Below are 18,796 nucleotides of genomic sequence, written 5' to 3'. Positions count from 1 at the left end.
TTATTTTTTTACAATGTGAAGTGTCCTTCTGCTTCCACGTTTTTGTAAGCCGCTAGCCATACTGTGGCTAATTTTTACATGTTAATACTAATGAGCTAACTTACTACAGCTGTGCAATTTTAATCTGGAAACAAGTTTTTTGTCTGTTCATCCCTAAAGTGAAATGGCTGAAGCAAAGCTACAGCACAGGAAGAGTTTAATCTAGTATTGTTAATATTTTACGAATATGCACAGAATTTTCAGTTCGCAGAATGTTTTCCCGAAAATGGCGCTCCGCCCCACCCCCCAATAAAAAGGTTTCTGAAAGAACAACGTTGGGAAGACCTCATGCTAAGGTGAGGCGTGCTGTGTGAAGCTGGCTTTCACTCGGACCAGAGTGGATGGAGGACAAAATGGAAGCTTTACCGAAAACATATTTTCTCCAAAATGTTTTTTTTTCCCTCAGCTTCAAAGTTTACGTTAGCCTGATTTTTGCTCATGTTTAGTGAGCTAATTTACTACAGCTGCATTGTTTCAATCTGTATACAAGTTTTTGCCCATACCATTCAGTCAGTTCGCTGTCCCTTTATTTGGCTTTTTGCTGTCATATAGGAATTTAATTATTTAAACACTTGGGATCCCTGTTAGTTATTTAGCATTTAACAGTGTACCTTTATGGCCGAGTCAAAGCAGAAATAGTAGTTTTTTCCGATGTTTCATTTTCGAGATTTCGGTTTTATGCCCCACATTTTTGTTATGGTGCATCCCTAGTATTAATACTGATGCATAATCCTTTCCTGGCCACACGTATGTCAATCTTTTAATATATAGTCGCATATCTATGTTTTCCAGGCAAATAAGATTTCTTTTTATGTCATCTCTTTCCCTTCTCCCACCCCCCACCCGTCACACTGGCTGATCGTGGAGGGAATCTTTGAAATGAAATTCCTTATCACTTTCGCCCGGGGAAAAGTATCAAATAGGAAGTACAGCGTCAGCTGACTGCGACACGCCGCCGATATGAAGATTAGACCAGCTGGAACAGACCAAATGCAGTTTGGCAGACCAGAGAACTGCTTTTAGGTTAGTCTAGTTCTACACACTTCCAGACACTTTAGACCAGTGTTTCTCAACACGTTTTGAGACACAGCACACTTTTTGCATCAGAAACTCAAAAATGTTTTGAATAAAAATAATTCCTAGTACAAATTTCATGTTTGTGTTTTCTTAACTATGTTTTTAACCAATTTTCAAGTGTTTTTAAATAATTGTATCTTTTTTTTCTAGAAAAATTACAAAAATAATGAGTGGAAACATTTTTTACAAAGTCCTAGCTGTTTACTGTTTTTTTTTTTGTAAAATAAGAAAATAATCCTCAAATCAGCAAAATCATGTGCAATACTTAGATTTTATATAGATAATGTTTTTATCTTTTGCAGGACAACATTAAACCCCATAATGTAACAGAAGGAGTTATTAAATAGACTGTAGTACCTAACAAACTGATTAGAATATAACAAGAAACATTATAGTAATCTGCTGCAACCTCTAGATATGGATGAATCTAACAGTTACTCTGTGAATCCCTGTAAGAAAGCAAAGATACTGAACATTGGAATATAAGATGAAATTGAGAAATTTCCTGCGCCACACTGCTTAAATAACATTGCATTCGATTTAAAGGCGAAGTCTATAACTTAACACTCTGCAAGATAAATATAAACTTCACCTAAATATTTTTTTTCTAAAACAAATAGAATCATCCAAGGAAAATAATTTTATCTAGTCGAAGGTACACTTTCAAACAAGTTCTCACCCCACTGGCAGTCAACTTGGCTCATTATAAGTATGTATTTTGTCATTCAAAGTACCTAATATTTGAGTCGAATAAGAATTTTCATCCTTAAAAAAACAGTTTGGATTAGTTGACCTTGAGATGTCTAGAAAAAAAATAGAATTGAATTGTCTTTACTGTCTATGATATCAATGTATCCTTTGTGTTCTGGACCCGAAAACAAGTTCTAAAAACAAAGAACACCATCAACAAAGAATGCAGATTATCATGTCATCTCCCTTGAGCTGGGGCTGATGATATATTCTGCATTTATATAGCACTTTTCAAATCAATGAAGACCCCCAAAAGTGCTTTACAATGTGCTTCACACTTACCCATTCACACACACTCACATGCCGATAGCAAGGAAACTACCTGCTTGTTGGGGGCATTAGGGATTCAAAGTCTTGCCCAAGGACTCTTCGACTTATAACACGGAGGAGCCGGGACTCGAACCTGCGACCTCCTGAGCTACTACCGCCCCATAGATAGATAGATAGATAGATAAATACTTTATTCATCCCCGAAGGGAAATTCACATTTCCAGCAGCATCCCTGAGCTGAGAACAATCGAAAACAATCGAAAATAACACGGGAGCTGCTGGAGTGGCTGCCATTCGTGACGGCGCCGGAAGAAACGATTCAATTATGTAATTTTAATGCGAATTTCACTACCTACAATTTGAAATAACTGAAACATTTATATGAGAGTTATGTATTTTTGTATAATATTCCATTTTTTTTCAATGAATGATGTTTCTTTACCATTAGAAGGTACTAAATAATACACACTGTCCCTTTGATACCAAGGACGAATAAATTCACATGGATGGAGGGAAAGGTCAAACTTTTTTTTTCATTTAAAAAAAAAACTACATTCACATTTGTAATTAAATAAAGAAAATGAATACACGTTTAAAAAAAAAAAACACCCCACTTTGAGATTCCATAAAAAGCCAATTTCATTTGATTAGAATTATACCCAAAAAATGATTATGTTCATTAATATAATTTACATTTTTTTTCAGAAGAACGCAGTTGTGGCAGAAAAAAAATCTTGGTACAATAACATGTTTTTATACCTAGGATGGTCATTATACATTTTACTTAATCTTGGTCTTTCGTATACATTCAACGCCCACACTCCCAAGTTTAATGTACTCATTGTATCCTCTACTAGGTTTAGGAAACTGAATAAATGTTTGAGATTTTTTTTAATTGCAGGATTATATTTATTTAACTTTTTTTTTTTTTTTTAATAACCGTTACTTCAACTCGGACTCCATTGCCAAATAAAATCCTGGTCCAGTGTTACACATCCTGTACACCCTAAATTTACCCTCCCAAAACCACTTTCATCCTCGTTGACAGGAAAAGTAAAAGAAAAATTGTTTAGTTTTGACAAAATCTCCATAGCAATGGAACGATGTTTACAAAAATCACGATGCTGCTTTTTCTTGAATTGGAAAAAAAAAATGTGAAAGTGGTTGACAATACATCACGAAAGATATTAGTGTCGTTTGTTGGGGATAGCTAGCCAGAACGTGACATCAGCCGCTCATAAAAGCCAACACGTAACTCCAAAGATAGTTCATATGATTTTGCTTATCATTCGAATCAATATATTTTTGAATTAACATTTTCTTTACAACTAGGAGGCACCAAAGATTCCACATACAATCAAAACACCCACTTTCTCTTTAAGCTTTTTCATGGTGTCCTTTACTTTTTCCATCTTAAGACATACACACATACACAGAGGGCGCACCGTTCTTTTTGAGAAAAATATAATATTTTCATGTGTGCCTCATAGTCTGGAAAATACGGTACTCAAGCTTGGAAATATAGACTCTGGTACCAGATGCAACCTCGGTCCAGTTATAGATGGCCTGTAAATTTTATATTTTGTTTCCTTCTGTTGACAATTACCAGCATATCGATAAATACAAATTTACTTATTTTGACAAAATTACCCAAACAAATGAAATATGTCTGTATAAATGACAATCTCTGTCTTTCTTGCATCATAAAAATGTCCCTGAGATTATTTGGCAAGAATTCACGGAAAATATTGGTGTTGTTTGTAGAGCATAGCGAGCTGGAGGTGACATCAGCTCATAAAAGCCAACATGGAGCTCTGACGCCGAACTGAGAAGATAGAAAAAAAAAAAACAGTTGAAAGGAGCCGGATCCTCCCATGGTGTCAAACGAAAGCAGCAGAATTTGCGAAGCGTCACAGCTCACTGGCTTCTATCAGAGCTCCCGCTTCATAATGAGCCATTGTTTGCTGTTTGCGGGCTCATCAAATTAAATTGCAAGGCTCAGTGATTCTGCAGCAATTCTTTTTTCCCTTCCTCATCCTAGTAACACTGGCAGAAGGAGAAAAAAACAAAGAAAAAAACAAATATTGCCTTTACAAACGAGGGAACTGTTATAACCTCTTGTACGGTCAAATTTGTAGTAAATACAACAGATGTAATCTGAATTACATTATAAAAAAGCTGCGAAGCCTGAGGGAATATCGAGCCGGCACAAGTGCGTTAGCGGTTAAGTAAAATAGCTTCATTGTACTCAATCGACACCACATTAACCTTTCAAAGCGTCAATGGACACCGCAGACACGGCGGTGGCTTTACCAGCGTGCTTGATCGATCGACAGACCGCTTAATACCGTACCCTTAGGTGGAATCCACGTGCCTGAGTGCTCGTTTTCCGTACAAACGCCATAATAAAAGAGAGATGCGTTTTCCCCGGAATGGGAGTTTCAGGAATAGGAGATTGAAGCTCGAAGCAACCGAGCAGAGCGCCGTTTTCGCTACGGGAACGGTCCCTGATCTCAAAGTGTCATCACACGGTTTAATTTCACACTTGGCTTGAGATTTTGTGATGTGACAGCCATGTTTGCCCCAATTATGGTCACGTTGTGGGTGGGGTTCATTGGAATAACAATCAACAGAAGAAAAATGCTTGTGAGGTAGTAGACAATCCGCTAAATCAAGTAAACTTCCTGGATTCAAGAGATGAAGAGAGAAGTTCTGTTAAGCACGTGTGTGACAAAAAAACAAACCAAAAAATAAATAAAACAGAATCTTCTTGGCTTGTGAACAGAACAGCCACTGGTTTAATAACATTGACAAAAATAAACCTTAACTGAAAAATGAAACTTAACTAAAATCGTATTTTTCAGGCAAGGTATGAAGTTACATTTTCACAAAATACCTTCGTTAATACTCGATCTATCTGGGCTCTGAAAGTGGCATAAGAGTATGGCAGATTTATCAGAACACCACCTAAAAACACTGCTGGGGAAAGTCTAACCATTGAATAAATTGATGCATTGAAACCTCAAATGATTACAGCAAGTTAATACTTAATTCAAATATATGGATAAACCTTTATGGCATTTAATACAACTAAATGAATAATGTGACGATAAAAGTAATGATGTGATCACAATACAACTAATAGATCTAAACAACTCATGTGATGATAACTACATTTTGAGTAACGCATTTTCACATTCTAACAGAAGCTAGCGTTAGCAAACATTGTTATTCTGTTTTAAAATATTGGACAACTGCAAAATAGATTGCACAGGATGCCAGTTTTTTACTATTACTGCGCACGGTTATTTGTTGTTTTGAACTTTTTGCACCAAGCAGCTCAAACTCGCACCCCTCAATGGTCAATTTCGACCCACGGGATGATCATTTGAGGCCTTCGCCTTCATATGAAAGTCTTAAGGGATGGTCTGCAGTATTAAGCGCATCCTGGTGGTAGAATAAAATCATCCATTTGAAAAAAAAACCAATATTGATTTTTAAAAATGGGCAAAAAACATGAACAATGATATAAACGTACATGTATCAAAATACTCGTCGGTTCAGGAATTTATATTTATTTTACATAACATTAGCCTCACTTAAAGGGAGCGGACATAATTATCTATGCACAAAATGGTGCAGTTTTCTCACTTTGCATCAAATAACTGTCAATTTATTGTAAGTACAGCCCACACTAATTATGTATTTATTTATTATTGATTGATTAATTTATTTACATATATACCCATTATTTTTTTAATATGTGAATATTATGTAGTTAACATTTTTAAATATATTGGAATATGGTATGGTATGGTTCTTATCATAGGTAGAAAATTGTCCAAGTTCACCCAGACCCTAGCTGCGGCTTCCCCTAAGAAATTTGAGTTTGAGACCCCTGGTTTATATGGTTGTCACGTTTTGGGCAATCGTACTGTTGTTCTTCTGCTTTTGTAACCAATGAAATGTAATCAAAACAAAACAAAAAAAACAAAAGGGCTCAGAGGAAGGCCTTTAGAACAGGTTGGAATTTCTCATCAGAAGTTTGGGCTTTCCTGTTCACCTTACAAGTTCAAAATGTGATCTATGTCTCCTCTCCCTATTTTGAGTGTCTACTAAAACTTTATCGTTATCAGTTAAGTTTTAACCATAAGAAAAAACCTTGAAGGCAGGATGAACACTTCCTGAGTCCGACTACTTTTTGTGCAGGTAATAATCCAATTGGAAATGCTGTTGTATTGAGTGACATGAATGGAAATATTTGTTATTGTCAAAAGTTAAATGTGGAAACAAGAACTTGGCCTCAAATGAATGTGTGTTTTCCTCATATAATAAAGACGGGACAAAATATATGGATCATTTAATTTAGCAAAATAATAAGCATTTTTTTATAAATATTGTCTTTCAACCCACCAAAAAGACAAAATGTCCATTTCAAAATAAATAAATGTTATGCTAGTATAAATGTGTTTATAATTTTTAACATACAATCACAATTTAAAGTGTTTATCCTGACTATAACTGGACTGAAATGTTTTGAGTTGTTTGAGTCATTTGGAAGCTAAAACCAGCCGAATAGAATGATGTCTATTGAAAATCTCGACTTAGTCATCGTCACTGAGTAGTGCGACTTATACTCTGAAGCGACTTCCCAAAATACGATAAATTCACTGTGTGACCCGTGTGTATGGACTTTTACTCATGGTAAAAAAAAAACATTAGCAATGACTTCCACTTTCATGGACCATAAACACAAGAGCAAACGCAGATCAATGAGATTCTATTACCGTCTTATCTCATTTCCTCACAGCTGAAATGGAAAAGGGCCCGGAGATGGATAGCATCATTATCAATTCCTCCCGGTCCATGGAGGCCAAAAAGGATCTCATGCGTGGGAGTTTTGGCCGCATGCAAAGAGGTGAGTTGGAGTTCACGTTATTCTCGCAGACGTAGCACAGAACCAACAAGCCAGCGGGACCTTGGGTTTGCTGCTGACCAGAAAGGAAAACATTTTCAAATCATCGCGGGTACATTTTGTCAACCTATTATCGTATTTTATGAACATAAGGTGCATAGTACTAAAAGGTGCATTCTAGGGTATGTGTGCCATTGTGCTATTTAACAAACATAAAGCACACTAGATAATCGGGCGTTGGTTTTACCATCTCTTCACCCTTTAACATTCGTTTGTATCCTGTACTATGTCTGCCTTACAACAACACACACAACCATACAAGTGTGAATATTTAATTAATAGACCAGGAGCAAAATTGAGTTTAGTTATGCATTGCTAAAGTATTGATGACAAATACATTTCTTCAATTTATCATCAAAAGGCATGGGCATGATAAAACAAAATGATAAAAGTATTAAAATATTCATAGAATGGTTACCTAAACATCCATTAATACCACACATATGAATAAAATGTGTATTTAAACAGCCATACTAATTTGAATATTTAGATTATATAGATGAAACATAATTAAAGTACAAAGAATTTAAAAGTGTTTACTGTAGGTAATGGTTCACTAGCACACACCATTCTCATATTTGGCAACCGACAACATAAATTCTAAATATGAGTTGCCCGACTGACGTTTTCGCTCGAAATAATGCTACCTGACTAGTCAAGATGGCCGCTCATTGCACTCAGTCACGTGTTCCTGTTCGTTTGAGTTCTGATATTGTTGTTATGAATTACATTTTTGGCTTGAACACCAAATTGTTTGACAAGAGAGATGCTCAAGTACCAAGTGTTTTCAAGCTGAGAGCAACTTTTTGTTACTAACTACTCAAACGGCACCTAGTTTGATGTGTATTACTAAAATAACCAATTTGTCATATTACTGCTATGATGCTACTGTTATCACCAAGTTATGTCTTAGGGCCCGGTCACACAGCCATTTGCGTCTGTATCGAGGCTGAATCACGGCCAGAAATTTCTGCCTGTGAAGCAGACGCTGTTGGACGCTTTGAGATCGCCATACAGACGAGATACAGCAGAGCCTTACACGCGGTCGGAAATTCACACGCGGTTGGCAGCGCGAAAAAGTTTTGCGCTGCTCAAAACTTTTGCGCTGCGCAAAACTTTTAGGGCCCTGTCACACAGCCTTTCACGGGCGTATCGAGGCTGAATCACAGCCAGAAATTTCTGCCTGTGAAGCAGACGCTGTTGGACGCTTTGAGATCGCCATACAGACGAGATACAGCAGTGCTTTACACGCGGTCGGAAATTCACACGCGGTTGGCCGCGCGAAAAAGTTTTGCGCTGCTCAAAACCTTAGACCACGTGTTAACCGCGGGCGGCACACGTGGTACACACGAGGCAATGACGCGGAAATGACGCGGAACGACGTGCTATGGCCGCGGCCAGGGCGTGGTTACACGTGGGTAGGACGCGAAATTTCGGCGGGTAATCGTGGGTGGAGCACGGTCATAGCATGTTCTGCGCCTGTATCGCGGTGTTATTACGTGAAATTAGCGTGTTGCGCGTGTGACGGTCAAACGCCTTTCTCTGCGTATATACAGCGCGATTTGACGTCAATATGACGTGAATATGGATCCCCGTCACCGTAGTGACCTCGTCTTAATCCATTTTTATTTCTTGACATTTCTTTTCATTTCATAACAATAACATATTGGCTTCTTCAGTGCCATAGCTTGAAATCTTGATCTTCACGGGACTGTGTCTTGAGCGGTTATGATTTCTACAGCCCGGTGTTATGCCGAGAAATGCATCCCTGCCGAGATTTGGATCCCCTCGCTACTACAACCACTTTTACCTCGTTTTATCTCACTTTTATATCACTTTTAGGGAATGTAATGGCGAACATATAACCAAATCCACTTCGTCTTGCATTTATTGGGAAAGTAATACAACATAATGCATTCCGTCTTTGTTTTTGTTGTGAACGTAATCGAACGGTAATGCACACCGTATATAAATCACTTTTGAGAACTGTTATGCACTCTACCGTAAAGCTTATTATGCAGAAATAAGCTTTATGGTAGAGTGCATAACAGTTTCAATACGAGCGATTTGAATAGAAAAAGGCAAAATAAACATGTTACCTGCTCAAAAGTGATTTGTATATGGCGTGCATTACCGTTCGATTACATTCACAACAAATACAAAGACGGAATGGTTTAAGTTGTATTACATTCCCAATAAATGCAAGACGAAGTGGTTTTGGTTATATGTTCGCCATTAAATTCCCTAAAAGTGAGATAAAACGAGGTAAAAGTGGTTGTAGTAGCGAGGGGGTGCAAATCTCGGCAAGGATGCATTTCTCGGCATAACACCGGCTCGGCAGCCTTTGTACCCGTGGTCCACACGCGGAAATGACGCGGAAATGACGCGATGAGGGAACGGAACAGTCGCCGGCGTCTGTTTTGCGGGCATACCACCGATGAACAGCGGGTTGGCCAATTTTGCGCATTTTCCATCGCGGGCAACCACGGGCAAAAAAAAAATCACAAAATTTTACCCGCGATACAGACGCAAACGGCTGTGTGACCGGGCCCATAGGAAGTAGGGTTAAGTGGACTCGGTAAACCAGTAAAAACTAATTTTAATAAAGAATCACAACGACCTAGCGCTGGTGAGCTAGTTTCAGAACAGGTCCGCCGGAACCTCAGCTAGAGACCCCTGCTTTATATCAATCTCAGTAGCCTAGATGGTAGTGTGCCCGCTTTGAGACTGGGAGGTCGCTGGTTCGCGCCTCGACCGAGACATACCTAATTGGTATAATGGCGGCGCCCTCTGGCTGCGGCTGCATCGACCCGCTACAACGGGTCAGGTGTATCGACATTTCATTCTGTGTACATCGTTACAAAGAATGACAATACAAAGGAAATTATTATTATTATTATTATTATTATTATTATTATTATTATATATGCTGCCTCCTAGTGGCCAAGGCATGCATACTAGACTAAGCAGCACTATTACATGTATGGCAGAAAACCCCAATATAAACTATCATGCTATGTTCTTCCTAACTTTGTTCTGAAATTGTGATTTAGGGTTCATATCTTAAGGCACTGATAAATTATCCAAAATAGTATGTATTTATGTAAATAGAGAGTTAAGGTTTTGATAAAACATTAACTGCAGTGATAAAAAGAACTTTTTTCCCAGTCAATTTTTAAATAAAAATCATCCCAAATTGCCTCGGTAGCCAATAAGTGCTTATCTTTTTGCACAATACGTTCACACACACGGACACACACGTCCGTCTGATAGGACGTTTCCACCACCACAGGAGATAACAAAATAATTAGCTAGCACCGGACAAGGTTGCACGCTAAAGGGATGAAGTGCTGCAACATTCAGGCCACAAACACAATTTGTTTGATGAATATTTGCTTGGTGGAGCGAAGCCCTCCTATCTTACTTTGCTCAACTATCCGGTTTAATTGTGTTATCATAATCATTAACTGCCCTGAAGAACTGTGACGTCAATATTTTCAGTCAACCACAAGTAGCAAAATGGCCACCCCCAAGACAAATAATAATAATATGCTGCTTTGAAAGATTACAGAAATGCCTCTGTAGTTGAAAATAATTCATTCTGGAGATGATGGTTGAACAGTGAATTGCTTGAGTACAAAAACATAATTTCCCATGAGAAATGATGGTAAATATTTTAAGTGTTAGCAAATAACCAAAAAATCATCAACATGTGTACCATGAATACCCAAAATAAAAATTAAAAAAAAAAACATTTGACTTGACTTGACTAAGCAACAATTATTATCTAAATATGTAGATAATAAAGATCAAATATAGTATTTAACCTTTTAAACTGAATACAATTCAATAATTTCTATATATTGATAATTTTGATTCCTTCAGATGGCTCCAGAAATCCAATATTTTGTTTACAATCAGAATACTGCCTGCCTGCAAACATAGTCAGTGACAATTATTAAAATGATAACAATTATTAGATATGGCAGACAGCCTATTTTTGCCTATTTTAGAATGATTTTTGTTAGGAAAATAATTGTTTTGTTTAACAATTTAGTATTTATTGTTCTCATTTCATATTAAGATACATTTTTTGTTCTTAATTGTATGCAATTTGAAACATCAAACTATCCTATTACAGTGGATTTTTTTAATTAAAAAAACAAGGTAGAAATGTAGTAAAATATAATCCTCGTACCTCTAATAACTACAAGGCGTTTGAGGCTCTTGTGATGCGGTCCTCTCTATTGTCAATTTATGTAATAACTATCTATCGCGCACCTGGGCCATACACAACTTTCTTAGACGAATTTGCTGAACTTTTGTCTGAACTAGTAACCTATGCAGACAAAATTATAATTATGGGGGACTTTAACATTCATATGAACTCCCCACTCAGTTCACTTACTATTGCGTTTAAGTCTCTAATTCAGGGGTGTCAAACTCATTTTAACTGGGGGGCCACACGATAAAACAAACATTCTGTCGGGGGCCGGACTAGTAGATTAAAGAGAAAGAAAAAGAGAAAGCAAAAAGAGAAAAAGGGAGGGAAAAGGAGAGAGGAAGGGACAAAGAAAGAAAAAGAGAGAGAGGGAGAGAGCGTGAGAAACAAAAGAGATAAAAAGTCGTGAGAGAAAAGAGAAAAGAAAGCGCAAAGGGTATTAAGAGAGAAAGAGACAAAGAGCAACAAAGGAAGAGAAAAAGAGAGACACAGAGAGTGAAAGAGACAGAGTGGGAGAAAAGGGGTGGGGGGAAGAGAGAGAAAGAGAGAGAGAGAAATACAAGTACAGTGTCTTTGTGAGAGGCACCTGGCTTTGGCAACATCAAGTTGACATATTTCAACCTGCAGCTTGGTTTTCTCTTGCGCTTCTCTGAGTGTTGTCTCGCGGGCCGAATTCAATCCCTTAGCGGGCCTGATCTGGCCCGCGGGCCGCCTGTTTGACACCTGTGCTCTAATTGATGCATTTGGTTTTAATCAAATGGTTGATTTGCCAACCCATAAAGATGTGAACACGCTAGACTTGATTCTGAATCGAGGAGTTTTAACCTCAAACATTATGGTGTTACCGTGTACTACCGTTATCTCGGATCATTATTTAGTTACATTTGAGGTACTAGCTAAATGTAGTGTTAAAAAAGCTGAAGGATTTAGCCGACGCAATATAAGCACTGGCACAGTTTCTGAGCTCTTTGAACTCCTTCCTGGAGCAGTTGCATCCTTTCCTTCATACAATGGCTCGATTGACTCACTCATGAATGAGTTCAATACCACCCTGACTAGTGTCCTGGATTCAATAGCGCCCATAAAGCTAAAATCATGTCCTAAAAGATGCACGCCTTGGTTTACTGATGAAACTAGAACCCTTAAACAAGAATGCAGGAAATTGGAAAGAAAATGGCGCGCTACCAAGCTTGAGGTTTTCCATCAAACCTGGTGTGACAGCTTGTTAAAGTATAAAGCGGCCCTTGCCTCTGCAAAATCGGCCTACCTTTCGAAGGTGATTGCGTCTCAAAAGAACAATCCCAAAGCCCTTTTTGACACTGAGGCATCGCTTACAAAGCAACAGACTATGGCGGATAGTTCGACGCACTCTGCTCATGACTTAATGGTCTACTTTACTAAGAAGATTCAATGCATACAGGAAGAAATTGCTAAAGAAATTATTGATACCACACTTATTAAAGGGCTGCAATCTACAGATGCACGACAGGGTGGCTGTCCTGGGAAATTGTCCGGTTTTAGTGAACTGTCACTTGATGATCTCAAACAGGTGTTGAATGCGGCCAAACCGACAACTTGCCAGTTCGACCCGCTCCCAGGTTCACTTATTAAAAGTCTTTTTGGCGTCCTTGGACCTTCAGTTCTAAATATTATAAACATATCACTCTCCTCAGGTGTAGTTCCAGCAGCTTTTAAGTCCGCCGTTATTAAACCCACACTGAAACGACCCAACCTTTATTCAGAAATCTTAAGTAATTATAGACCTGTGCCAAACCTACCTTTCCTCTCTAAAGTACTTGAAAAAGTAGTGGCACAGCAGCTGAATGTTTTCATATCCGAGAATAACCTTTTTGAATCCATGCAATCAGGATTCAGGGCAAACCACTCTACTGAGACAGCTCTGTTCAAGGTAACAAATGATCTCCTACTGGCAATGGATTCTGGCGCTTCATCACTTTTGCTGCTGCTGGATCTTAGTGCTGCTTTTGACACAGTGCACCACAATTTCCTACTAGAACGGTTGGAAAAATGGATTGGTCTCTCAGGAACCGTCCTCTCATGGTTCAGATCCTACCTCTCAGATAGGACGCACTGTGTTAAATATGGAGAAATGACATCTGAGCCCTTTAATGTGACCTGCGGTGTTCCGCAGGGTTCAGTGCTTGGCCCCCTTCTTTTCAGCATTTACATGCTTCCATTAGGTGATATTATTCGCAAGTACAATATCAGCTTCCATTGCTACGCAGACGACATTCAACTATATCTTCCGTGGAAACTGTGGAAATTTGGAGGCCTGCCTCATTGAGATAAAAGAGTGGATGTCACTCAATTTCTTGCGTCTTAACTCTGAAAAGACCGAAATGTTAGTCATTGGTCCATCTAAATGCCGTGACTTATTCTCAAAAACTGCTGTGAACATTGACAAATGTCACATCACACAGAGTGACTCAGTTAAAAATTTAGGTGTCATATTTGACCCTTATCTATCCTTTGAAACGCATGTAAAGAAAATTACTAGAACCGCTTTCTTTCATCTTCGTAACATTGCTAAAATCCGTTCAATACTGTCTCAGTCTGATGCGGAAATTATAATTCATGCATTTGTTACCTCCCGTCTCGATTACTGTAATTCACTACTCTCTGGTCTCCCGAAGTCTAGAATCAAGTCTCTTCAGCTGGTACAAAATAGATAGATAGATAGATAGATAGATAGATAGATAGATAGATAGATAGATAGATAGATAGATAGATAGATAGATAGATAGATAGATAGATAGATAGATAGATAGATAGATAGATAGATAGATAGATAGATAGATAGATAGATAGATAGATAGATAGATAGATAGATAGATAGATAGATAGATAGATAGATAGATAGATACTTTATTCATCCCCGAAGGGAAATTCACATTTCCAGCAGCATCCCTGAGCTGAGAACAGTACAATAATAAAGCCAAAAGAATACAATATACAAATACCCAGTGTGACGTGCAAATGGCCACTATAGCGTGTTATATAAAGTAACTAAAGAGTGATACACAGAATACATATTGCAGTAAGATTCGGTAATATCCAATGTAGGGGGTGTGGTTTAATAATAATAATAATAATAATTTCCTTTGTATTGTCATTCTTTGTAAGAAGGAAATGTCGATACACCTGACCCGTTGTAGCGAGCCGATGCAGCCGCAGCCAACAGAGGGCGCCGCCATTTTTACCAATGTTATAAGTCTTAGGTATGAATGTGGGCCTTTACTCTGCCGGGTGGAGTTAAAGAGCCTCATGGCATGATGAAGAAAAGATCTCTTCAGTCTGTCTGTAGTACAAGACAGTGACAGCAGTCTGTCGCTGAAACTGCTCTTCTGTCTGGAGATAATGCTGTGTAGTGGATGCGATGGATTGTCCATGATTGACCTCAGCTTTTTCAGTGCTCGTCTCTCAGCTACTGTTGTTAGGCTGTCCAGCTCTTTGCCCACAACAGAGCTCGCTTTCCTAGCCAGTTTATTGAGACGAGAGGCATCCTTCTTCTGCCTCCCCAACACGCTGCCGCATAGAAGAGGGCGCTTGCCACTACTGTCTCATAGAATATTTTCAGGAGCTTTTTGCAGATGTTGAAGGAGGCCAGCCTTCTGAGGAAGTAAAGTCGGCTTTGCCCTTTCCTACATAGAGCTTCTGTGTTGGCAGTCCAGTCCAGTTTGTTGTCCAGCTGCACACCCAGGTATTTGTAGGTCTGGGGCGGCAGTAGCTCAGGAGGTAGAGCGATCGTTTTAGGATTAAGGGATCCCAGTTCGAATCCCGGCTTGTCCGTGTTACATGCCGAAGTGTCCTTGGGTAAGACACTGAACCCCCAATACCCCCAATAAGCAGGTTAGCGCCTTACATGGCTGCACAGATCACGGCCGCTATTGGGAAATGTGAAGCACAATGTAAAGCGCTTTGGGAAGTCACTGACTTGAAAAGCGCTATATAAATGCAGATCATTTCATTTCATGTCTGGACAAATTCTACACATTCTCCCTTGATGGTTACAGGAACCGGGTGAGTTCTGGTTCTCCTGAAGTCCACCACCATCTCTCTGGTCTTGGTGGTGTTTAGGTGCAAGTGGTTTGCGTCGCTCCATCGGACAAAGTCCTGAATCAATTTCCTGTACTCCTCCTCCTGCCCGTTTCTGATACATCCCACGATCGCAGTGTCGTCGGCAAACTTTTGCACATGGCAGGACTCAGAGTTGTACTTAAAGTCCGATTTATATAGAGTGAATAGGAACGGAAAGAGAACGGTCCCCTGCGGAGATCCTGTGCTGCTAATCACAGTGTCCGATGTACAGCCCCCCTGTTTCACATACTGGGGTCTGCCTGTCCGGTAGTCAGTAATCCATTCTACAAGGTGTGAGCTAACTCCCATCTCTGTCAGTTTCCTGCTCAGTAGCAGAGGCTGTATGGTATTGAAGGCACTGGAGAAGTCCAAAAATGTAATCCTCACAGCCCCCTTCGCCCTATCCAGGTGAGAGAGGGATCGGTGTAACATGTATATTATAGCATCCTCCACTCCCACCTTCTCCTGGTAAGCAAATTGCAGTGGGTCGATGGCGTGACGGACCTGTAGCCTCAGGTGGTGCAGCAGCAGCCGCTCCATGGTCTTCATCACATGTGATGTCAGGGCGACCGGCCTGAAGTCGTTGAGTTCCTCAGGTCTTGATTTCTTTGGGACTGGGATGATGCAGGATGTTTTCCACAGCTGAGGGACCCTCCCCTGTTCAAGGCTCAGGTTGAAGATGCGCTGTAGAGGGTCTCCCAGCTCAGACGCACAGGCTTTCAGCAGTCGGGGGGATACTCCATCCGGACCAGCTGCCTTGCTGGTTTGTAGCCTTCTCAGCTCTCCACACACCTGGGCTGAAGCTATTTTTAGTGGGGGGATGTCTTCCATGCTAGTGTCCAGAGGGGGAGGGGGAAGGACAGCTGCATTACTCAGGGGTGAGGATGAGTCGGAGTGGTCAAACCTGTTGAAAAAGTTGTTCAACTGGTTGCCCCCTATATCCACAGCCACACCCTGCTTGGTGCTGCAGCCAGTAATTGTTTTCATCCCTTCCCACACCTCCTTCATGTTACTGTTCTGCAGCTTTTTCTCCAACTTCCTCCTGTACTGCTCCTTCCCTTTCCGGAGCTGGACTTTGAGCTCCTTTTGTACTCGTTTTAGCTCCTGTTAATCACCATTTTTAAAGGCCCTCTTCTTTTGGTTCAGAAGGCACTTGATGTCGCTCGTGATCCAGGGCTTGTTGTTGGCATAGCAGCGTACAGTCTTTATAGGAACAACATTGTCCATGCAGAACTTAATGTAGTCAGTAGTGCAGTTTGCCATCTCCTCAATGTCCCCACTGCTGGATCCTAGCAGGACATCCCAGTCCGTACATCCAAAGCAGTCTCTCAGAGCCTGCTCTGCCTCGGTGGACCATTTTCTAAAAGAGCGTGTGGTTGTTGGTAGCGTCCTCACTTTCGGTTTGTACTGTGGTTTAAGCAGAATGAGGTTGTGGTCTCCTTTTCCAAGGGCAGGCAGTGGTTTAGCACTGTATGCATTTTTGATATTCGCATACAGAAGGTCAATAGTCCTATTTCCCCTGGTCTTGCAGTTCACATACTGGACGAAAGAGGGCAGTGTCTTGTCAAGAGTCACGTGGTTGAAGTCCCCAGAGATTAACATTGCAGCCTCCGGGTGTTGTGTTTGAAGTTTTGCCACCGCGGAGTGGATGACGTCACACGCTACTTCCGCATCGGCGCGCGGTGGGATGTAAACAATGACAGCAATGGCGTGTCCGAACTCTCTGGGCATGTAATAGGGACGAAGACTTACAGCCAAAAGTTCGACATCACGGCAGCAGATAGAAAGCTTTGTTTTTACATGCCCGGGGTTACACCACCTCGTGTTCATGTAGATAGCCAGTCCCCCTCCTTTGCGCTTCCCACTGACTTTTGTCCCTCTGTCAGCCCGAACAGCGCAGAAGCCGTTTAGCGCGATGTTAGCGTCCGTGATGCTAGACGTAAGCCACGTTTCCGTAAAGCAAAGCAAGCTGCACTCCCTGTATGCTTTGATGTCTTTCACAAGCACAGCCAGTTCGTCGATCTTATTCGGTAGGGAGTTGACATTCCCCATGATTATGGACGGTACCGTGGGCTTATATCGCCACTTCGCCGCTAGCCGCTTAGCCTTTACCTTAGCACCGGCTCTGCAACCCCGGTAGGGTCGCCTCACCTCGTTAGGTAAAAGGGGGACCGTGCCGGCTCGAGAATTCTTCAGGTCGAGGAGTAGGTTTCTTGAATATACATATTTTTGCGAGTTGAAACCCATATCCATAGGATAGAAAGTAATCCAAGTGTTACAAGGCACTGATAAAGTAAGCAAAAATAAATAAATAAATAAATAAATCACAAAAGTAGCGAAAATAACACGGGAGCTGCTGGGGTGGCTGCCATTCGTGACGGCGCCGGAAGTCATGTCAAAAAATGCCGCAGCGAGGCTTTTAACTAGGACAAAAAAGTACGATCACATAACACCGATTTTGGCTAACCTGCATTGGCTCCCAGTTAGCTATAGATGTGATTTCAAGGTTCTCTTAGTATTGTACAAAATCATACATGGACTTGCTCCCTCTTATCTTTCAGATCTGATTTGCCCCTATGTCCCGGTCCGAAGCCTACGATCTGAGAGTGCCGGTCTTCTGGTGATCCCAAGAGCAAACAAGTGTTCTGCTGGTTCGAGAGCGTTCTCCATCCGGGCACCGGTGCTGTGGAATGCTCTTCCCCCTGAGATCCGATCTGCAACCTCAGTGGAAATGTTGAAATCTAAACTTAAAACTCACTTCTACCCCATAGCATATGAATAACCTACTCTTCTCGTCGGCTGAAAAATAGTCTGTGTAATATAGTGTAATAATCTGTGAAGCCCTTTGTGACTCTTCGTGATTTAGGGCTATACAAATAAAAATGACTTGACTTGACTTGACTTAAAATTAGAAAGAAACTTTTAGGATTCGTGATGTTTTTTGTAATTTGAAGTTTTATTTGTCCGTCTTGATAGAAAAAAAGGTCTGAAAACTTAAATGAATTTAAAAAAATATCTGACTCATTATTAAGATCTTTGTTTGCTTAGAACAGAAATATACAAACAAAAGCATGTCACAAAATATTACAGTGATACCTCTGTACTAACAAACTGTTTGGGTTTCCGAGTATGGAAAGATTTGTTCCCAATTCATGGAATTATTTGAACAAGGTCTTACCCACTCTAAAATACAAAAAATATGAATAAAACGTGTACCTAAACAATAATAATTTAGATGTGTGGAGAGTAAAGATCAAACATAATAAAAATACGAATATTAAACAATTTTAAAGCACTAATTGTACTTTTGAGCAGAGGTGTAATAGCTGACATTCATACATCATTCTTGTATTGCCACATTCCTT

This window comes from Urocampus carinirostris, chromosome 11 (genome assembly GCF_059441175.1).
Source record: "Urocampus carinirostris isolate Australia breed hairy pipefish chromosome 11, RoL_Ucar_1.0, whole genome shotgun sequence".
Lineage (NCBI taxonomy): Eukaryota > Metazoa > Chordata > Actinopteri > Syngnathiformes > Syngnathidae > Urocampus > Urocampus carinirostris.
Note: the sequence above shows the minus strand (reverse complement) of the source record.